The sequence below is a fragment of the Macrobrachium nipponense genome, chromosome 16 (assembly GCF_015104395.2).
Source record: "Macrobrachium nipponense isolate FS-2020 chromosome 16, ASM1510439v2, whole genome shotgun sequence".
Lineage (NCBI taxonomy): Eukaryota > Metazoa > Arthropoda > Malacostraca > Decapoda > Palaemonidae > Macrobrachium > Macrobrachium nipponense.
This window is the reverse complement of record NC_087209.1, coordinates 77,279,144-77,300,508: the sequence shown is the minus strand read 5'-3', so window position 1 is coordinate 77,300,508 and position 21,365 is coordinate 77,279,144. Positions and strand designations below refer to the sequence as shown.

Here is a 21,365-nt window from a genome sequence, read left to right as displayed (position 1 = left end):
ATTCTGACCCTCTCCATCCAGAAGAGAGTGCCAGACTCTGCTACCTTTACTTCTTTCTGACCCTTTGGTAACTTTCTTCTTTACCTTTTGTATTGTCTGTATCATATCTTCCTTGGTTTCCTTTCTTCATATTTACTGCCTTGAGGCATTTATTGTATATCGTATGCTCTGCTTAGGTAGAGCAAACTGCCAGTTATTCCTGGTCTTGTATAAATTAGTACTTCTTTATGAACTACTGTCATAAAAGTGCCACAATTGGCACCATGCCCTATGGCACTTAGAATTCCATTTAACTTGGGAAAATTTTAGCCAGCAAACGTTGTTATAGGTTAGAGATAATTTCGAAGCCTTCTCATTTATACATTGGTTGATTAGCTTTTTGATTTAGTGTTATTCCCTAGTCTTTATATTTTGTGAGATTGCTGTTGTTTTTTATCAAATTTATATTTCTTTTTCTTGTGTGTGTGTGTGTGTGTTATCTTATTTAATCTCTACGAAGAATTTTCCCCTTGCTAGTGCACTAATGTTAGAGCTGATGTAATTAATACTGTTAGGCGTCGTCTTGTTACGAGACAAAGTAACTTAACGAAACCGTAGGGCCATTAACACACCTGAACATGTCATATCGCTCCTTCAGGGTAAACCGATAGTATGTGTTGCCTTGAACAATTGAGATAGTAGTATTCTATAGGATGTAATTTACCTGTAAATTAAGTCCATGTATGACCAATTATTTGCTATTCATTGTTGTCCTCAGTGTGACGTTATATTTTAATAGTATTCTTTTTGGAATATAGCAAGTTAATCTTTAGTCAAGTCACACTTCATTTTGCTTAATTCTCTGCCTGTCGAGTAAGACTTCATGAATATTATAATCGGCACAGTTTGAATATTGCTTATATTATAAGTCCACTGAATGGGGAGGTGTTCAAGACTTTAAGCTAGAACCATGGAAAGAAATAGTATTTTACCCAAGTTTAATGCATCTATGTTATACAAATCACCCTTTCCACTTGGAAGAAACCCATTCTCTCCATTCTCCCTTTTTTCTCTTGAAAAAGCTATCTCTTCTCCCATTGGTGCTTTGAATTACCCCCTGCAGAGCAACCACTTCAAAAGTCCTGGAAAGCAGCAGCCCAGTCTCAGAAGCACACCAGACCTAGGCCAGGTCAGAGCCTGGCTCCTTACCAGACGCCGCTGCCACCCCCCCACCCCCCTTCCTCCTGGGCCTGGCTTTCCCATGCTTTGGGAAGCCTCAAGCATATCTTAAAAGTCCATAGTGCCGAGACATCAAGAAGACGAACAGCCTCATTAATAAGGTACTGTAAGGGAAATTCCATTTCAGCATGGAAATTGCTTTTACCTTTGTCTGTATTTCATTTCCCCGCCCATTTTTTTTCCAAGGCGACTTGTGTAGTTTCATTCCCCCACCATCTGGGCTCAATTCTGTAATTACTCCCCTGTGATACTAGTAACATTCCCCTAGTGAATTTAAGCCATGAAATAGTTTTCTTTGTGCAAATTCCCAGTCATTTCATTCCCCCATGAGTGGCCTTTTTATTGAAAGAAAGTAGTGAGTAACGTTCGTCCACGTGTGCCCCCCTGCCTTATGCCTGTGTCCTCTATTTGCAGACAAACATTGTGCCTGGCTGTGGTAGGAATTGGAAATCCTTTGAAGCTTGCAATCTTGATCCGTTGCGCAATTTTCCTAAATGCCGTGGCTGGACTGCTCCCGCAACGTGTTCAGGTGGAATAGAAAGCGGTTCCCCTGCCCCTTGTGTTCCTGGACCTCTGTAAATTCCTGTAAATATAGCGCTTTAAAACTAGAGGTCAGCTTTTATGTAAATTCCTCCCTCTTCATTAAGATCGGCCTTATGCCTGAGAAGTTTAGTTGTTTTTTTCTTTGTTCAAACCCCTTGTCCTCAAGTCAAGGCCTAAATTTTCAGAGTAATTGCATTTCTGGGAGGAAACGAGGTGGAATTTTGAATAATATTTATATATATATACAGTGGTACCTCAACACACGAAAGGCTCAACTTACGAAAAATTCGAGTTACGAAAGCAAATACGAAGATTTTTTGGGCTCTACATACGAAAATAGTTCAGGATACGAAAGGTTGTTGCTGTAAAGTACAGAGATTCGCCCGGACCACCGATAACAATTTTAAAACTCGGGTGCCGCAAACTGAGTAGACTCGTCACCATCCTCCCAGTCTCCCATTGGTTCCTGATGCTAGTCACTGCCATAAGATCTTGCTCTCCTATTGGTCAGCATCTCTCCCATGATCCCATCATGCATCTACGTAGCGGTGTGCTTTTTCGGCCACTCGGCAGCAGCATCTTTATCGTAAGCACGTGGAATTCGTTTGTTCTATAGTAATCTTGTTGTAGTACTACTTTATCGTGTTGTGTGAGACCTTTACTACATACATATACTACATAACTTAATTACATACAGTATATACATAGTCATGGGTCCCAAGACAGATGAAGGTCACGGAAAGAAGAGGATGCTTCCTTTGGAGACAAAGATGGAGATAATTAAAAAGTATGAAGCTGGCATGCGATTGAGTGTGATCGCCAAGGAATGTGGCCGAAATCCATCAACAATAGGCACCATCCTTAAGCAGAAGGAAGCCATCAAAGCAGCTACACCTTCCAAGGGCGTGACTATTTTGTCTAGCAAGAGGAGCCACGTGCACGACGAGATGGAAAGGCTGCTTCTTGTCTGGATAAAAGACAAAGAAATCGCTGGCAATATGATAACCGAGACGGCAATCTGCCACAAGGCCAGCGTTATTTTCGGTGATTTCATTGCCCAGGCCGAAGACGACGGAGGAGAGGTGACATTGACGCCAACCCCAGACTTCAAGGCTTCGCATGGGTGGTTCAAAAAATTCCGTTAACGGACTGGCATCCATTCGGTGGTGCGGCATTTGGAGGTGGCCAGCTCGGACACAAAAGCGGCCGAAGCCTTTATTAAGACGTCTGACGAGATGATCAACGAAGGCTACAGTTCTCAGCAAGTCTTCAACTGTGATGAGACTAGCCTTTTTTGGAAAAAATGCCTTGTCGGACATACATCCCGGAGGAAGAGAAGAAGCTATTCGGGCATAAGCCTATGAAATTTCAACAGGCTTACGGTCGCACTTTGTTCGAACGTCAGTGGGGATTGCAAGGTGAAGCCCGCCCCTACTTGTCTATCATTCGGAGACTCCTCGAGTCTTCAAGAACCACAAAGTGCTAAAGGAGAAGCTTCCAGTGATGTGGAGGGCTAATACGAAAGCCTGAGTAACGAGACTATTGTTCACCGAGTGGGTAAATCTGTGTTTTGGCCCGACAGTGAAGAAATTCTTGGAAGAGAAGTGCCTCCCTCTGAAATGTCTGCTGGTGTTGTACAATGCCCTGCTCACCCTCCTGGCCTCGAGAAAGATATCCTAGCAGAGTATTCTTTTATCAAGGTTCTTTATCTTCTGCCTAACACCACCACTCTCCTCCAGCCCATGGACCAGCAAGTGATATCGAACTTCAAGAAGCTGTATACAAAACATCTTTTCAAGAGATGTTTAGACATCACCGATCCCACAAACCTCACGTTGCGTAAATTTTGGAAGAAGCATTTCGACATCGTCATATGCATCCGACTCATCGATCAAGCTTGGCAGGTGGTTTCGAGGCGAACCTTGAATTCTTCTTGGAGGAAACTCTGGCCTGATGCCATATCTGCCCAAGATTTCGAGGGATTTGACATGGGCAAAGCTGGTGCTGCAGATTCAGGAACAGTTGACGATCATGAAACTGTTTCGCAACCAGATCTTGACGAGATCGTTGCACTCGGCAAGTCCATGGGGCTGGTCGTCGACGAGGACAACATCAATGATCTTCTCGAGGAGCACCAAGAGGAGCTTACAACGGATGACCTGAAGGAGTTGGAGGCCATGCAACATAATGTCATTCAAGAAGAGTTCTCTAGCAGCGGCGAGGAGGAGGAGGATGACCCTATGACAACGGCAGAAATTAAGGATGCTCTAGCTGCTTTTCATAAGGTGCAATCATTTGTAGAAAAGAGACACCCTGAAAAGGCTTACACAGGTCGTATATGCTTGCGCAGTTCGATGACGTTTGCCTGAGTCGTTTCAGGAACATTGTGGAAAGTAGGCAGAAGCAATCTTCCTTGGATAGTTATTTTTTAAAAGAGGCCTTTAGTAGGAGTAAGCAAAAAGGAAGATCCAATTGATACTACAAAAAAACAGAAAGTTGAAAGTGGTGAAGAAATTGAAATTTTGTAAAAAACGTAAAGTATAAAAAAGTAAAAAAAATGTAAAAATAAAAAAAGACAAAAAGAAATATAATTTCAAGTTTTTTGTAAAGTTAAGTGTTACAGTTTTGTTACTGTGTTTTGTAAAGTTTAGTGTATGTTTCCTGACATTTTTAATGTGTTTTGTTAAGTTAAGTGCACGTACTACGTAAAGAATTTTCTACTGTTGTCCTCCTCCTCTGTTGCCCACTTTGGCAGATAGCCTCACTCGAAAGGTAAGGTTCCACATTTTACTAAATACATATGTATGTACGTACAGTATTTCTTGTAACCATGTACACTAATACACTTTATTTACAGGTATACATGTTAGTAGTAAGTATTAAGTTAGGTACTGAATGGTCCAAATTGTTGTAGTATTTCATTGTTTATTGGTCAATTTAGCTTTATTATCAAATGTACTGGGGTGTTTTTGTAGGGCTTGGAACAGATTAGGCATTTTACATGTAAAATGCAATTCAATATACGAAAAGCTCATGTTACCAAGGCCGCCTCGGAACGGATTAATTTTGTATGTCGAGGTACCACTGTATATATATATATATATATATAATATATATATATATATATATGTATAGTATATATATATATATATATATATATATATATATATATATATATATATATATATATATATATATATATATATATATATATATATATATTATATATATATATATATATATATATATATATCATATATATATATATATATATATATATATATATATATATATATATATATATTGAGAAGGACTAGTGGTTATCAATAATTGCTACTCAAAGTGTTCTTTTTGAGACAGTGTGAGACTTGTGAGTTGTGTCATAATAGACTATTTTGATTACTGACTGTGAGATGCTGTAGTTTGTAAGTAACGTTTAATGGGGAACATATATTGGAATTTTCCTCTTTCTTTTTATTCCCATTCCATTTGAGATTAGGGTTAGTTGACCCATTTCCTGCTTTTTGTTATATACCAGCATTTTGTTGGACTTTTCAAATGAAATATAAGAATAACTTATAAAGGAGAGAGAGAGAGAGAGAGAGAGAGAGAGAGAATGATGACTGGACGGAAATGAACATTTCCCCATAAATTGAACTCAAAAAGAAAAATACTGGATTGCTTCCGTACCTTTATTATAGCTCTATTTTAAAATGAGCAAAAATGCTACACAACTACCATCGAAATTAGGCACCTTTACCAGGAAAGCAAAATGCTAGCGATGCCCTCGATCAGGGAAAGCAGCCAAGTTCGGAAACAGAAATAGAAAAGTAGAAATGAAAAACACACGAGAAACAGGAAGAAAAACTAACTATAATTATAAAGTTAAATGACGATGAAAGATTCGCGCGAGTCTGCTCAACAGGGAAGCTCATCTATGGCTAGTTTACGCTTCGGAACTTTCTCCTCTCATCGAGAAGGTAACTTTTCGAAGTGAAAAATATTTCAGGGAAAGTGGCCGTGAAATCAATTCACGAAATAATGGGATAGGTCGATTTCGATCTTCACTCGGTTTCCCTGTGATTTTTTTTAGCATCCTCCAGATATTTTACTTACTTTCACTTCCATTTTCTTAGCTTCTCTAAGGATTTTGCTTTGGCCGCTGGACCGGAGTCCAACATTCATGTTTCACCTCGCCCGACACCTGAGAAGAGATGCCATGTAGTAATTCACAATCTGCGCTCATCGGTGACGCTAGGTGCCATAGTGGAGAGAGTCAAGATTCTCACTGTCTCTGACCCACTCATCTCACACGAACTCCCAGGCAGAAGTAAACATAAAGTGGCTTACAGGATTACCTGCCTTTTTCAACACCTCGACGTTCTTAAAGGCGAGAATTTCGGTCTTAATATGTTAGTTTCAAGATGTAACCTAATCTGGGACCAACCACCCCCAGGGGAACTTACTGACACTCCAACCAGGCTCATTTCCACCGCAAGATCCAGCCAACCGCCCACGGCAAGTGACTGCCCACTCCCCCTGGCTAACCCCCCATCCACCCAAATGATCAGCGCATTCATCTCCCATCTTCGTGAGTAGCCATGGATACATTAAACGTAATCTCTTGGAATATTTTTGGCCTCAAGCGGAACATTCCTCCCCTAAACATGTTCTGCAAAAACTTCAAAGGCATCATTGCATTGCAAGAAACTCTCCTCTGGCCACATGACCTTGTTATCTGCGATTCAATTCATGAAGACTTCAGAACCATCTCGACTTCATCGATGCAAGTTACAGATCAAATCATAGCCGGTCGCCCGAAAGGGGGCCTTTCTTTCCTGTGGCACAAATCGTTAGACAATATGATAAAGGTGATGACCTACAGGAGTGACAGATTGTTGGGGCTTCAAGTGACAGTAGGGAACTCTAAAATCCTAATAATTAATGTTTATATGCCATGGGAAAATAACAATAATTTTGATCATTATTGCATGATCCTAGGGGAGTTACACAGTATTATTCATGATTCTCCTGCTGATCATATTTGTATAATCGGGGACCTTAATTCTCACCCCACAAAACAATTTTTTAATGAACTTACTCGCTTCTGTCAAAATCATGCTCTCCAAATTAGCGATGTAATGCTCCTCCCTCCCTCCTCCTATTCATACGTACATAATAGAGCGGACGCAATTACAACCTCCTGGCTGGACCACTGTATCACACCACAACTTCATGATTCTAGTATGACCTGCAATATTCGCTATTATCTTGCAACGGGCTATGATCACATCCCATTACAGGTGTCTTTCAGTACCTCATCCCTCCCTACCGTGAACCCCCTAACTGACCGCCCGCCAGCGGTAAACTGGGATTTTAAAAACCAACAGAAAACCAGATACTTTAGGGCGACCATGGAAACCAGGTTGCGATCAATAGTTCAAACGGCAGACGCCGTACTTTGTACCAACACAAATTGTAGAAATGACCACCACAGGAGGGGTCTGAATGAATTCTATTCGAACATAATCTCTGCTATGCTTGCTTTGGGCAAGACTGCCTATAGATTTCGTCAAGGTAATTTTTGTGTAATATACCTGGATGGAATGACTTGGCTAAAGATCTGTATACATACTCACGAGAAATGTTTTTACTGTAGAGCAAAATGGTAGCCCGAGGGAAAGACACACTGCATTACTAAAGAGGCAAGCGAGAGCGCAGTTCAAACTTGCTCTTAAGCACTGCAGGTTAAATGAAAAACAACAATGAGCCGATGCAATGTCTAGAAACTTAGAATCTGGTGATTATCCTCATCTTTGGAAAGATATCCAGTCCTTAAATCCCAAAATTAAAAAGCTATCACAGAGAGTAGGGGAAGCATCGGACACGAAGCTATCGCAAGTATGTGGGGCGATCACTTCAACAATATCCTGAATTGCATAAATGATCAAGATTCCCGAAGGGATCTAGATAACCTCTTTACTGACAACATTCAATTTCATTTTGCAGACCGTATACGCCAGGTAACATCAGTGATGCCATAAACAGCCTACCTAATAATAAATCGCCCGGCTGTGATGGTCTTCCCGCAGAGGCTTACAAATTCTGCCATCCGATAATTTACATTTTGCTAGCTGCCCTATTCAATGCGTGCATAATTCACCAGTTTCTTCCAGACTCCCTACTCTTAGTTCACTTGATACCATTAATCAAAAACAAGCTAAAGGATGCAGCTGACCCTGGCAACTACCGGCCGATTGCAATCAAAATGATCGCATCGAAGATACTTGAGTTGGTTCTTCTAATGAGAATTCTCCGCTTTCTACACACCACTGACAACCAGTTCGGGTTTAAAGCAAACCACTCAACAGACACCTGTATCTACATACTGAAAGAATTGCTGAACTACTACCTATCATCAGCCACTCCTGTTTTCCTTTGTTTTGTAGATGTGAGAAAAGCATTTGACAGAGTAAACTACCTGAAACTCTTCCTGAAGCTGCACAAAAGGGGAACATCCCTATATCTAACTGGCATTTTACATTGTTGGTTCTCCATACAGCAATTCTGCGTCAAATGGGGTAACGTATTATCGTACACCTTCGGCTCCCTAAACGGGCTTCGGCAAGGGGGCATTCTCTCTCCATACCTGTTTAACACGTACACAGATGCCTTGAACGTCAAACTGAACTCACTCCCAATCGGATGCACTGTCAATGAAACAACTATAAATAACCTCTGTTACGCAGACGATATGGTTCAGATTTTCCCATCAGTGCAAGGTCTCCACGACTCATCGACACTTGCCGCCAATATGCAGAGGAATTTGATATAATCTACAATGAAACTAAGACCAGAGTATGTCGCTGCTCCCGAGATCGCTCAAGCATATTGCAGAACCACAAATTTTCCTCGGAGACCATCGGCTGGAATTTGTGCACGAATTTCCGTATTTGGGTCACATTATCACCGAAGACCTAAAAGATACAGCGGACATTGAACAGAGGCGTCGTAAACTATGTGTAACTGGCAACATGATTACAAGGAGGTTTGCCTTCTGTCACTGAGACGTGAAAATGCTGCTCCTCCGCTCGTACTGCTACAGTATCTATGGGTGTTTCCTCTGGACGAACTATACCCAAGAGACCATGAGACGTATCACTGTTGTGCACAATGACATTCTGAGACGCCTCACAAACACTCCCCGCTACCATTCCGCCACACAGATGTTCATAGAAAACCACCTGGACAATTTAAAAATCATTGTAAGGCGAACAATGTCCCGTCTGGTAACCCGAGTGAGAAACGGCAGCAACTCGCTCATACAAAGCATCCAAAGGAGTGAAGCAAGAAGATCTAAATTGTGGGAAAGATGGGAAAATGAGGCCTTTGTCCCCTAAAGGACCCAATCTCTGTATTGGCAAGATGTCATCTGCAGATTCTGTCATTATTACATTTATTGCTGATATTTTACTTTTTCATTATTATTGTGATTACTATCAAGTTAAAGTTTTTTTACATTCAATTTTCGTATTTAGCCCTATGGACCTGTCTACTGTAACCACTCAAGGTCTCTAGATGAAATTTAATTTATAAAATCTGTGACTAACTGTTATAACTCTCAATGCATTTTTTCTCTCACCAATATTATTACTGTTATTACCAGTATTATGATTACTATCTTTTATGCTACCTGAGCTATTTTGTGGATAAGTGCCGATTATTCCTTTTTTTTATCATGTTATCTCATATATCTAGATTGTGCATGTTACTGTCTGTATTTTGTATATTCCATGTATATGGCCCTGAGCTGAAATAAAGCATATTATTATTATTATTATTATTATTATTATTATTATTATTATTATTATTATTATTATCTTATATTATTATTATTATTATTATTATTATTATTATTATTATTATATTATTATTATTATTATTATTATTATTATTATTATTATATTGTATATATATATATATAAATATATGCATTCAATTTATGTATTTAGCCCTCTGGACCAGACTACTGTAACCACCTAAGGTCTCTAGTGAAATTTAAGCTATATAATTTGTGCACTAACTGCTATAACTCTCAATGCATTTTTTTTCTCACCAACATTATTACTATTACCAGTATTATGATTACTATCTTTTATGCTACCTCAGCTATTTTGTGGATAAGTGCCGATTACTAATTTTTCCTATCATGTTGACTCATATATCTAGATTGTGTATGTTACTGTGTATTTTGTATGTTCATTGTATATGGTCTTGAACCGAAATAAAGGATATTATTATATTATTATTGTTTTTTTTTTCTTTTTTGCTCTATCACAGTCCTCCAATTCGACTGTGTGGTATTTATAGTGTGGGTTCCGGGTTGCATCCTGCCTCCTTAGGAGCTCCATCACTCTTCTTACTATGTGCGCCGTTTCTAGGATCACACTCTTCTGCATGAGTCCTGGAGCTACTTCAGCCTCTAGTTTTTCTAGATTCCTTTTCAGGGATCTTTGGGATCGTGTGGGGGGCCTAGTGCTCCTATGATTATGGGTACGATTTCCACTGGCATATCCCATATCCTTCTTATTTCTATTTTCAGATCTTGATACTTATCCAGTTTTTCCCTCTCTTTCTCTTCAACTCTGGTGTCCCATGGTATTGCGACATCAATGAGTGATACTTTCTTCTTGACTTTGTCAATCAACGTCACGTCTGGTCTGTTTGCACGTATCACCCTATCCGTTCTGATACCATAGTCGCAGAGGATCTTTGCCTGATCGTTTTCTATCACTCCTTCGGGTTGGTGCTCATACCACTTATTACTGCAAGGTAACTGATGTTTCTTGCACAGGGTCCAGTGGAGGGCTTTTGCCACTGAATCATGCCTCTTTTTGTACTGGTTCTGTGCAAGTGCCGGGCATTCGCTTGCTATGTGGTTTATGGTTTCATTTTCGTATTGCACTTCCTACATATGGGAGAGATGTTATTTCGTCTATCGTACTTTGAACATATCTGGTTCTTAGGGCCTGATCTTGTGCCGCTGTTATCATTCCTTCAGTTTCCTTCTTTAGCTCTCCCCTCTGTAGCCATTGCCAATTGTCATCGCTGGCTAGTTCTTTAGTCTGTCTCATGTATTGTCCGTGCATTGGTTTGTTGTGCCAGTCCTCTGTTCTTTCTGTCTTTCTCCTGTCTCTGTATATTTCTGGGTCTTCGTCTACTTTTATTAAGCCTTCTTCTTCCCATGCACTCTTTTAGCTCGTCTTCACTGGTTTTCAGATATTGCCCCAGTGCTCTGTTTTCGATGTTGACGCAGTCCTCTATACTTAGTAGTCCCCTCTCCCTCCTTCCTTTCGTGTTATGTATAGTCTGTCCGTATTTGCTCTTGGGTGTAGTGCTTTGTGTATTGTCATATGTTTCCTGGTTTTCTGATCTATGCTGTGGAGTTCTGCCTTGGTCCATTCCCACTATTCCTGCGCTGTATCTGATTACTGGCACTGCATGTGGTTTATGGCTTTTATCATATTTTCCCCGGCGTTGAGTTTTGACTTGAGTATCGCCTTGAGTCTCTGCATATATTCTTTCCTGATCGTGTCCTTCATCTCTTGGTGTTTTATATCTCCTCCTTCCATTATTCCCAGGTATTTGTATCCTGTCTCATCTATGTGTTTGATGTTGCTCCCATCTGGTAGCTTTATCCCTTCAGTTTCTCCGTTTACTTTGCCTTTTTGTATGTTGACTAAGGCACATTTTTCTATTCCAAACTCCATCCTGATGTCCCCAGATACAATCCTTACAGTCTGGATTAGGGTATCTATTTCCTTGATGCTCTTACCATACAGCTTGATGTCGTCCATGAACATCAGATGGTTGATTCTGTTGCCTCTTTTCTTGAGTTGGTACCCGGCATCCATCTTCTGTAGTACTTTTGTCATGGGAATCATGGCTACTACGAAGAGTAGTGGGGACAGTGAGTCTCCCTGGAAGATCCCTCTCTTGATATTAACCTCTGCTAGTCTTATTCCAGAGCTTGTACGTATTGTATTCAGTTGCGCATTGTATTTTTGAGGAAGCTGATGGTATTTTCCTCTGCCCCATATATTTTCAGGCATTCTATTAGCCATGTGTGTGGTATCATGTCGAAGGCTTTCTTATAGTCTATCCATGCCATGCTTAGGTTTGGTTTTCCTTCTCCTACTGTTCTTCATTACCATTTTGTCTATCAGGAGCTGGTCTTTTGTGCCCCTACACTTCCTTCTGCAGCCTTTCTGTTGGTGGGGGATGGTGTTTGTCTCCTCTAGGTAGTTTGTATAGCCTTTCACTGATGATACCTGTTAGTAACTTCCACATTATTGGTAGGCAGGTGATAGGCCTGTAGTTACTGGCTATATTTCCCTTACTATTGTCTTTTTGTACTAAGGATGTTCTTCCTGTGGTCATCCATTTGGGTGCTTGGTGATTTGAGATACAATGCTGGAGTGTTCTGCTATTCGTGGGTGTAGGGCCTTGAAGTTTTTTATTTTATTATTATTATTATTATTATTATTATTATTATTATTATTATTATTATTATTATTATTATTATTCTATCTGAAACTTATTAAGCTGTGACCTGAGTATCATGTTTTTTTTTTTTTTAAAGAACAGGGATGTAACATAGTTAAGAGAAGACAGACCTCACATCTCTTAAAGAAAATAAAGTGACGCTAAAAGACGCCGAATGTTTCTTGGACGACAGTTTTAGAAAACATATGAGAATTCGGCTCTATTTTTAATCAGGTATTTGTGTTGCGAAAACCGCTTGGCTTCCAAAAGACTCAAAGTAATGAATCTTGTAAAATCAAGTTCTGGCAAAGTTCATCTGTAGACTTTTTTTTCTTAAGTCTTCTTCTCTTAAGGTCGAAACAACTCATTGGGGGTCCACTGCGTGACGATCTCCCGTCGTCTGTAAACATCGTCAGTGTGTGTGTGTGCGTGTGTGTTCGCGAGAGAGAGGTAAAGAGATAGAGCAATAAAGAGAGTACTCATTGTAAAGTGTGAACGAAATCGAAATTACTTACATGCTGTTCAACCCGATCAATACTCTCGTAACAGGTATATCAATTGCGTTTATATGTATGGAGATCTGAAAAATAAAGAAAGGTATGATTGAGGTTACTGCTGTAAAAACATTCGTAAACATAACTTTTTCCGACGCATGTACATCGAAAAAAGACTAATATAAATATAAGTATTCCAGATGTACATCCTGTTTGTGAATTGTGAATTCATAAAGGAAAAATATCATTATAAAAATGACATTTGTATGTAAACATAGTGCGCATCGTAGAAAAATCATTGAAATTTTACTTTTTCATATGCACAGACACACACACACACACACTATATATATATATATATATATATATATATATATATATATATATATATATATATATACATATATATATATATATATATATATGATGTATATATATATATATATAATGTATAAATATATATATACATATATGTATATGCATATATATATATATATATATATATATATATATATATATATATATATATATTTATATATATATATATAAATATATATATATATATATATATATATATATATATATATATATATATATATATATATATATTATATATATATATATGTATATTGGTATGAAGTGTCAAGTATCTGGTTACCATTCATCTAAAATTACCTCACCAAAAGCCAGACACCTGAACCCTCATAACACGTTTAAACGACTGAATACTCTAAAGGCAACAGTGATCCCTTAACACTTACCAGTATTGCAAAAAATTAGACTAAGTTCATCAAAACAGGTGTGAGGTAATCTTGTAAGTAATTAAATTAATCAAAGGGCATCACTCCATCAACAACTTTAAAACTCTAAGTATTTCCCTGATTTCAGAAGTCTAAGTACTTCCCTGGTTCTAAGTCACTTCAAGTAAATTGAAGGAAAGCAAATCAATTACCACTCTATGTTTCTACCTATCATTAATATAATCAAATGAAAATATACTGGGATAAAAATAAAATACTTATAAACATTTTGAATACAAAAATTTATTATTAAATTCAAAATTTATAAGTGAAATTCACAATATCAGGGAAAATTACTGTTACTTGAAAACAAAGTAAAGTTTAATCAATTTTTGAATCAAATTAAGTAAAATTAAATCAAAATTAATTTATCACAAAATTCAAGAAAATTAATTCAATCAAAATTCAAAATGTTAGGCAATAATTGAAAATCTGAAATTAATTCACAAGTGCTAAACAACAGTAAATCTTGAAAAGAATTCTAAGTAAATGCAAATTAATTCACAAGTGTTAAATTTAATTAAATGTGCAATGATAAAGCAATGAAAATAACTAAGACAATTAAATTGTGAATGCAAATGAATATATAAAATAAAAAGACACACTTCAATAAGAAAATAAAATAGTGCACAAACAATGGAACAAACACAAAACACAAAAAAATCAGTAATGTGTAAGTGTAAATCTTTTTCACTCAAAACTCTGTAACCAACAGTTTTTACCAAACCTTCATAACCACCTGTTATTAGTTAACCACTGTTCCTAACAATTATTAGTTAACCACACTCCCTATCCATTATTAGTTAAACACAATTCCTATCCGTTATTAGTTGCAACTAATAAAAATACAACACTTTACCTTTTTGGTATACCAACTTCTTTTTCTCTTGCTACAGCTTGTATATCACACTATCACAAAAACCAAGCGCCGTTACGAAACAATGTCTGTTCAGATTCCACAAAAGAAACTAAATAACACTAAATAAACTCTAAGAAATATCAAATATGAAATTGTAAGTTACGAGTGACCAATTTACGTTACGTTAATATAATCTCAATGATGTCGAGTGAGAGAGAGAGAGAGCGATCTAACCGCCTCGAGGTTCTAGGATGTAATAAAATCTTCTTCCCTTGCAAAAAGTGGACAGGGCAGATATGATACAAAACGTTCTTGGCACAAAAGCTCCCAGAAAGTTGGAAATCTGACGCAATCTTCATAAAGAAATGTGCAATTTCCACGCGGCTTTGATCAAAGCGTACGAGTCCAGTCTGTAAAAAAAAAAGAAAGACGTACTCTACTCGATCGAAACGGAGGCTGAGCGACAATTAAGATTGACATGTTTTGATAACAGCGCAAGACTCTAGTCGATCGCTATCACATGCGTTGACAGATTTAGGAAAGCAAACGGATCTCGCAGACCCTCTAATCTTACAGTATTGACATAAAAGTTAAACACTTGTAGTTTAAAAAAGACAAAGAAGATCTCTCTCTTTTTACATTCTACGTTAATATATATTCTTTTACATTATGTAATGCGAAATCTGAACACACATTTTAAAACATCCTATTCTAAGCTATCTAGGAATCTGAAAAAATGTTACACAATCTACATGACATTTCAAAGAGGGGAAATATGCATTTTGAAAGTAGCAATATATAATATACCTCCCCCCAGGAGATTTTTTATCACAGTGTTGAATCCAACGATTCGCAACGAGATAAATAATCAGCAACTACATTGTTTTTGCCACTAATGTGCTGCACTCTTAAGTTATACTGTTGCAGGCACAAAGACCACCTGGTCAGTCTTTGATTATGGTTTTTCATTTTCCGGATAAATGACAGTGGATTGTGATCGGATAACACTAAAATTTCTTCATTCCTAGGTCTATTCACATACACTTAAAATTTTTCAATGCGGTGATTAAGGCTAAAGTTTCCTTCTCGATTGTCGAGTATACTTTCTGTTTTTTCAATTTTGTAGACATGAAGCACACAGGATGGTAGATATTATTTTCATCTTCTTGAAGTAGTACAGCTCCAACACCACAGTCTGACACATCAACTTGTGTCATAAATTTCTTGTCGAAGTCTGGAGCTTGAAGTACTGGTCTTGAAATTAAAATGGCTTTTACCTTCTCAAAGGATTCTTGACATTTTGGAGTTCAAATAAACTTAGCTTTGGGACTAGTTAAGTCTGTCAAGGGAGGTACTACGGCTGAGAAATTTGGGCAAAAACGACGATAGAATCCAGCCATCCCCAAAAATCTCTGTAGCTGTTTCCTGGTAGTAGGTGGGGTAGCCTTACGGATACCTTCTACATTAGCATTTACTGGAGCAAGAAGGCCTTTCCCAACTTCAAACCCAAGATACTGTACAGTTGCCTTTCCAAACTCACTCTTCTCTAAGTTGACTGTTAATCCTGCTTGTAGTTTCTTGAAAACTTTCCTCAGAATTTCAGATGTTCTTCCCACGTTGTAGAGTAAATCACAATGTCATCTAGGTATACACCTACTCCTTCTATTGATCCTAGCAGTTGATCCATCACTCGTTGAAATGTTGCGGGTGCATTCATCAGACCAAACGGCAGAACAGTATACTGATACAGTCCAAACGGAGTAATAAAAGCTGACAGCAACTTCGCATTCTCATCTAAGGGAATTTGATAATATCTTTTCAACAAGTCTATCTTGGAAACAAACTTGGCTTACCCAATATTATCAAGTAACTGATCTATAAGAGGCAAAGGATAATTATCAGCCACACTGATAGAATTCAGCTTCCTATAATCAGTACACATCCTAAATGAACCATCCGGTTTCTTCACTAACACACATGGAGAACTGAAGTGACTTGAACTGGGTTCTGCTAATCCATGTTGCAGCAAATACTCAACTTCTTTCTTCAAAACATCTCGATGATACGGTAATAAGCGATAGGCTCTTTGCTTGAAAGGTTTTCCATCTTCTTGAATCTTGATTTCATGCTTGGTCAGATCAGTACGTCTAGGCACATCTGAAAAAATTTCTGGAAAACTTCTAATTACTTCACTTAAGTCTTCACCTTGTTCAACACTCAGATGTTTCAGTTTATCCTCCAAATTTTCCAAAATTGAAGAATTATTCATCTTGCTTGCAGTTCCCAATTCGTAGCCATCATCGTCTTCTGTAGATAAAATTGTTTGGGTTACTGACACAGTTTCAGTTTTAGTTTCTGTCACAACTTCTGAATTATCTTGTAAGGACCTTGAAATTTATTAGTGAGGGGAAATCTCTTGACAGGTAAGAACACTAACACTTGTTGACCAACACTAAAACTTCTTAGCTTAGTCTTAGCATCAAATCTCCTTTTCATTTTCTCTTGACTCATTTTCAAGTTTTCTAAAGAGAATTTTCTAATCTCTTTCAACCTTTTCCTTAAGTTCTTCACATACTCTCCTTGGCTTTCCTCTTGATTTTCTTCCCAATTTTCTGCAAGAATCTTCAACGGTCCTCTCACTTCTCTTCCAAAAATCATCTCATTAGGTGAAACAACATTAATGGTAAACCAACATCCCATTCTCTTCCTGACTCAGAACAATACTTTGTCAGCATACTTTTCAACGTCTGGTGGAACCTTTCCAAGGCACCTTGAGTTTCTGGATGATAGGCATTGGATAACTGTTGTTTCACACCTAACAAATTCATCACATCCTGGAATAACTTTGAAGTAAAGTTTGTTCCTCTGTCACTTTGTACTATCTCTGGTATTCCAAACTTTGAGAAAAACTCCACAAGTTTTTCAGCAACTATCTTGGCAGATATGTTTCTAACAGGGATTGCTTCTGGATACCTTGTCACAGGACACATTAATGTCAACAAATACTCATTTCCTTTCTTTGTCTTTGGCAGTGGTCCAACCATGTCTATAATCACTTTGCTAAAGGGTTCTCCTCTAACTTCTATAGGTTGTATGGGGGCTTTCTTGATGGTTTCATTCGGTTTTCCAGCTATCTGGCAGGTATGACACTCACGACAGAACCTACTAACATCTTTGTGAAGTCCAGGCCAGAAAAAATGTTTCATGATCTTCTCCACAGTCTTCCTGATTCCCATACCTGATTCCCATATGTCCAGAGTCATGAGCTACTGCAACCACTTGCTTTCTCAATGGATATGGAATCAAAATTTGATGATATTCGCCCCATACAGCATCTCCTGGTATATCTGTAGGTCTATACTTCCTCATCAGTAAACCTTCCTTCAGATAGTAACAGGTAGGAGTTTGTTGCATCTCTTCTCGATCAACAACACTGAAGAGCAAATCAGTTAACGATGCATCCTTCTTCTGCAAGTCCATCAGCTTCTCTCTTGTCACTTGACCAACTTCAAGGGTTGAATTCTCAATATCTGCTAACTCAGCTACTGTAGTTTCACTACTGTCTTCAGCAACACTTTGACTACTCGGAGTCTCTTCAGGAACATCAGGTTCTTCTTCTTCGTCGCCGTCTTCTTCATCTTCTTGGGAAATCTCTTCTTGGTCAGCACTATGGGAAACTTCACTTCCCTGGAATAATTCTTCTAAGCACAAAGATCCTTCACTTGATCCTTCTTGGGTGTGTAAATCCTCAGTTCTTCACTTGCAGTCGTAGTCCTCTTCATACTTCTGGTATTACACAACTAGGAAACAGGTGGGGGTATTCTTCTCCAACTCTACTGTAGGACTAATCCTCAATGGTTTGTCTGTCACTACAGGACGAAGAATAAATGGCACAATGTAGCCAACCCCCAACTTATCATTCACCCCTAACAGAACATGTATACCTTCCACAGCCAGTGAGTCCTTTACAGCAAAATCAACATTCCCTGTCACCAATTCACATGACAGGTGTAAGCGGCATATAGGAGTTACTTCCTCTCCTCCTATACCCTTCAAAATAACTGAATCTCCTGGGAGACTCTTCTCCCACTGAGGGTGAGAACCACATACTACCACACTATGGTTACTCCCTGTATCACATAATATCTTGACTGGTACCTGCATACTTCCTTCTTGAGTTGACAGCATACCCTCATAGATATATGGCTTAAAAGCCTCCACACTGCTAAGCCACTCACTGCTTGAGGTAACATTTCCACTGGTTGCTAAACATTCAGCTTGTTTAGTTTTATTCTTCTCTGGAGTCTGATTCTTTCCCACACTGCTCTCCGTAGATTGTTTCACCTGGTCGCCTTTTACAACTTGACCAACTGGCTTTGACTGCTGTTGATTCCGGTAACACTCTTGACTGTAGTGTCCTACTCTTCCACACTTGAAACAGACAACATTAGGTTTCTGTAACTGTCTTGAAAATTGGGTGGAGGATTTCACATAGCTTGCTGAGGTGTAATTACCTTGTGTACTCTTAGTAGTATCACTGGTAGGTTTCCCATTAAATTTGTTCCTGTTATTTGGAAAAGACTTAAAACCTGGGGGTTGTTGACTCTGGTACTTGACATTGTAATTACGTTTACTACTGATTATATTATAATCTTCACTAAGTGTAGCAGCTTTGTCAAGTATCTTCACTTCTCTCTTTCTTAAATAGGCTCTTATATGTTCAGGAATTCCCTTAAGATACTGTTCAAGAACAAGTAACTCTTCTAACTCGTCAAAAGTTTTAACTTTAGCAGCTTCTAACCAACGTTTGAAACACCTTCTCACTTTGTAAGCATAATCTAAGAATGTTCCCTTCTCATCTTTTCTTAAATTTCTGAATCTTTCATTGTAGTACTCTGGGGTCATCTGGTAAACTTGTAGCACACTGTGTTTAAGTACCTTGTAGTCTTTACACTGATCAGCTGTTAAGGCTAGATAAGCACTTCTCCCTTTACCAATTAAGACACTTTGTAGCAACACTGACCATTTATCCTCTGGCCATCCCATACCTGAAGCCACTTTCTCAAAATGATCAAAAAACTCATCTGGAGCATCTTCAGTAAACTTAGGGATTAACTTCTGTACTCTCACAACATCAAATACAGGGTCTTGATTACCTTGGTTAGGGTTAGACGGTGTTACAGGTAATGTGGATCTAGCTCTTATTAATTCCATTTCCCTTTCATGTCTTGCAATTTCTCTTTCCTCTTTTATCCTTTCTCTTTCCTCTTCTGCTGCTTTTTCTTCTTCTCTTTCTCTTCTTTCTTGTTTTTCCCTGTCTATTCTTTCTCTTTCAGCTTGCATTCTCTCTCTTTCAGCAAGCATTTTTAGCTTAATCAAATTCTCTTCTGCTTCAATGCGTCTAAGCTCTAACTCTGCATCACTTTTCTCTTTCTTTTCTGCTTGCTTATTTATGAGATCAGCACGTGCTACGTTCAACAACTCTATAGCCAATTTTAACTCATCTTTATCAATTATTCTACCAGAGTTTATCAATGATTCCATAGCAATACATCTTATTTGTGCCTTTACCATACTAGTAGACACATAACCACCACATGCCTCTGCTAAAGCGCTCCACTGTGCTCTAGTCAGAGTGGTTTCAGACAAAACTTGGATGGAAGGGGCTGCTAAAAATTCCTGAACCTTGAACTGAGCTATTTTCCTCTAAGTTATCAACTTACAATTCAATACAATAAATGCAAAACAAAATTATATGGTCACTCTCCTAGCAAAATATATCCCTAAAACCACCAGTATATTCTAGAGTGATAATGAAATCTGCTTTCCCGGGTCTGGGCACCATTAAACAATGTTACAAAGTGTCAAGTATCTGGTTACCATTCATCTAATATTACCTCACCAAAAGCCAGACACCTGAACCCTCATAACACGTTTAAACGACTGAATACTCTAAAGGCAACAGTGATCCCTTAACACTTAACAGTATTGCAAAAAATTAGACTAAGTTCATCAAAACAGGTGTGAGGTAATCTTGTAAGTAATTAAATTAATCAAAGGGCATCACTCCATCAACAACTTTAAAACTCTAAGTATTTCCCTGATTTCAGAAGTCTAAGTACTTCCCTGGTTCTAAGTCACTTCAAGTAAATTGAAGGAAAGCAAATTAATCACCACTCTATGTTTCTACCTATCATCAATATAATCAAATGAAAATATACTGGGATAAAAATAAAATACTTATAAACATTTTAAATACAAAAATTTATTATTAAATTCAAATTTCACAATATCAGGGAAAATTACTGTTACTTGAAAACAAAGTAAAGTTTAATTAATTCTTGATTCAAATTAAGTAAAATTCAATCAAAATTAATTTATCACAAAATTCAAGAAAATTAATTCAATCAAAATTCAAAATGTTAGGCAATAATTGAAAATCTGAAATTAATTCACAAGTGCTAAACAACAATAAATCTTGAAAAGAATTCTAAGTAAATGCAAATTAATTCACAAGTGTTAAATTTAATTAAATGTGCAATGATAAAGCAATGAAAATAACTAAGTCAATTAAATTGTGAATGCAAATGAAAATATAAAATAAAAAGACACACTTCAATAAGAAAATGAAATAGTGCACAAACAATGGAACAAACACAAAACACAAAAAAATCAGTAATGTGTAAGTGTAAATCTTTTTCACTCAAAACACTGTAACCAACAGTTTTTACCAAACCTTCATAACCACCTGTTATTAGTTAACCACTGTTCCTAACAATTATTAGTTAACCACACTCCCTATCCATTATTAGTTAAACACAATTCCTATCCGTTATTAGTTGCAACTAATAAAAATATAACACTTTACCTTTTTGGTATACCAACTTCTTTTTCTCTTGCTACAGC

General features: G+C 37.7%; 1 protein-coding gene across 1 annotated transcript in view; it reads right to left on the bottom strand.

Annotated features, from left to right (window-relative positions):
* LOC135195834 (sushi, von Willebrand factor type A, EGF and pentraxin domain-containing protein 1-like) overlaps positions 1-21,365 on the bottom strand; it is a 78,384-nt gene that overhangs the window by 37,566 nt on the left and 19,453 nt on the right. Inside the window, exon 4 of the mRNA XM_064222343.1 lies at positions 12,822-12,886. The gene's annotated coding sequence lies outside the window, so the exon portion shown is untranslated. The remainder of the gene's footprint in view (positions 1-12,821; positions 12,887-21,365) is intronic.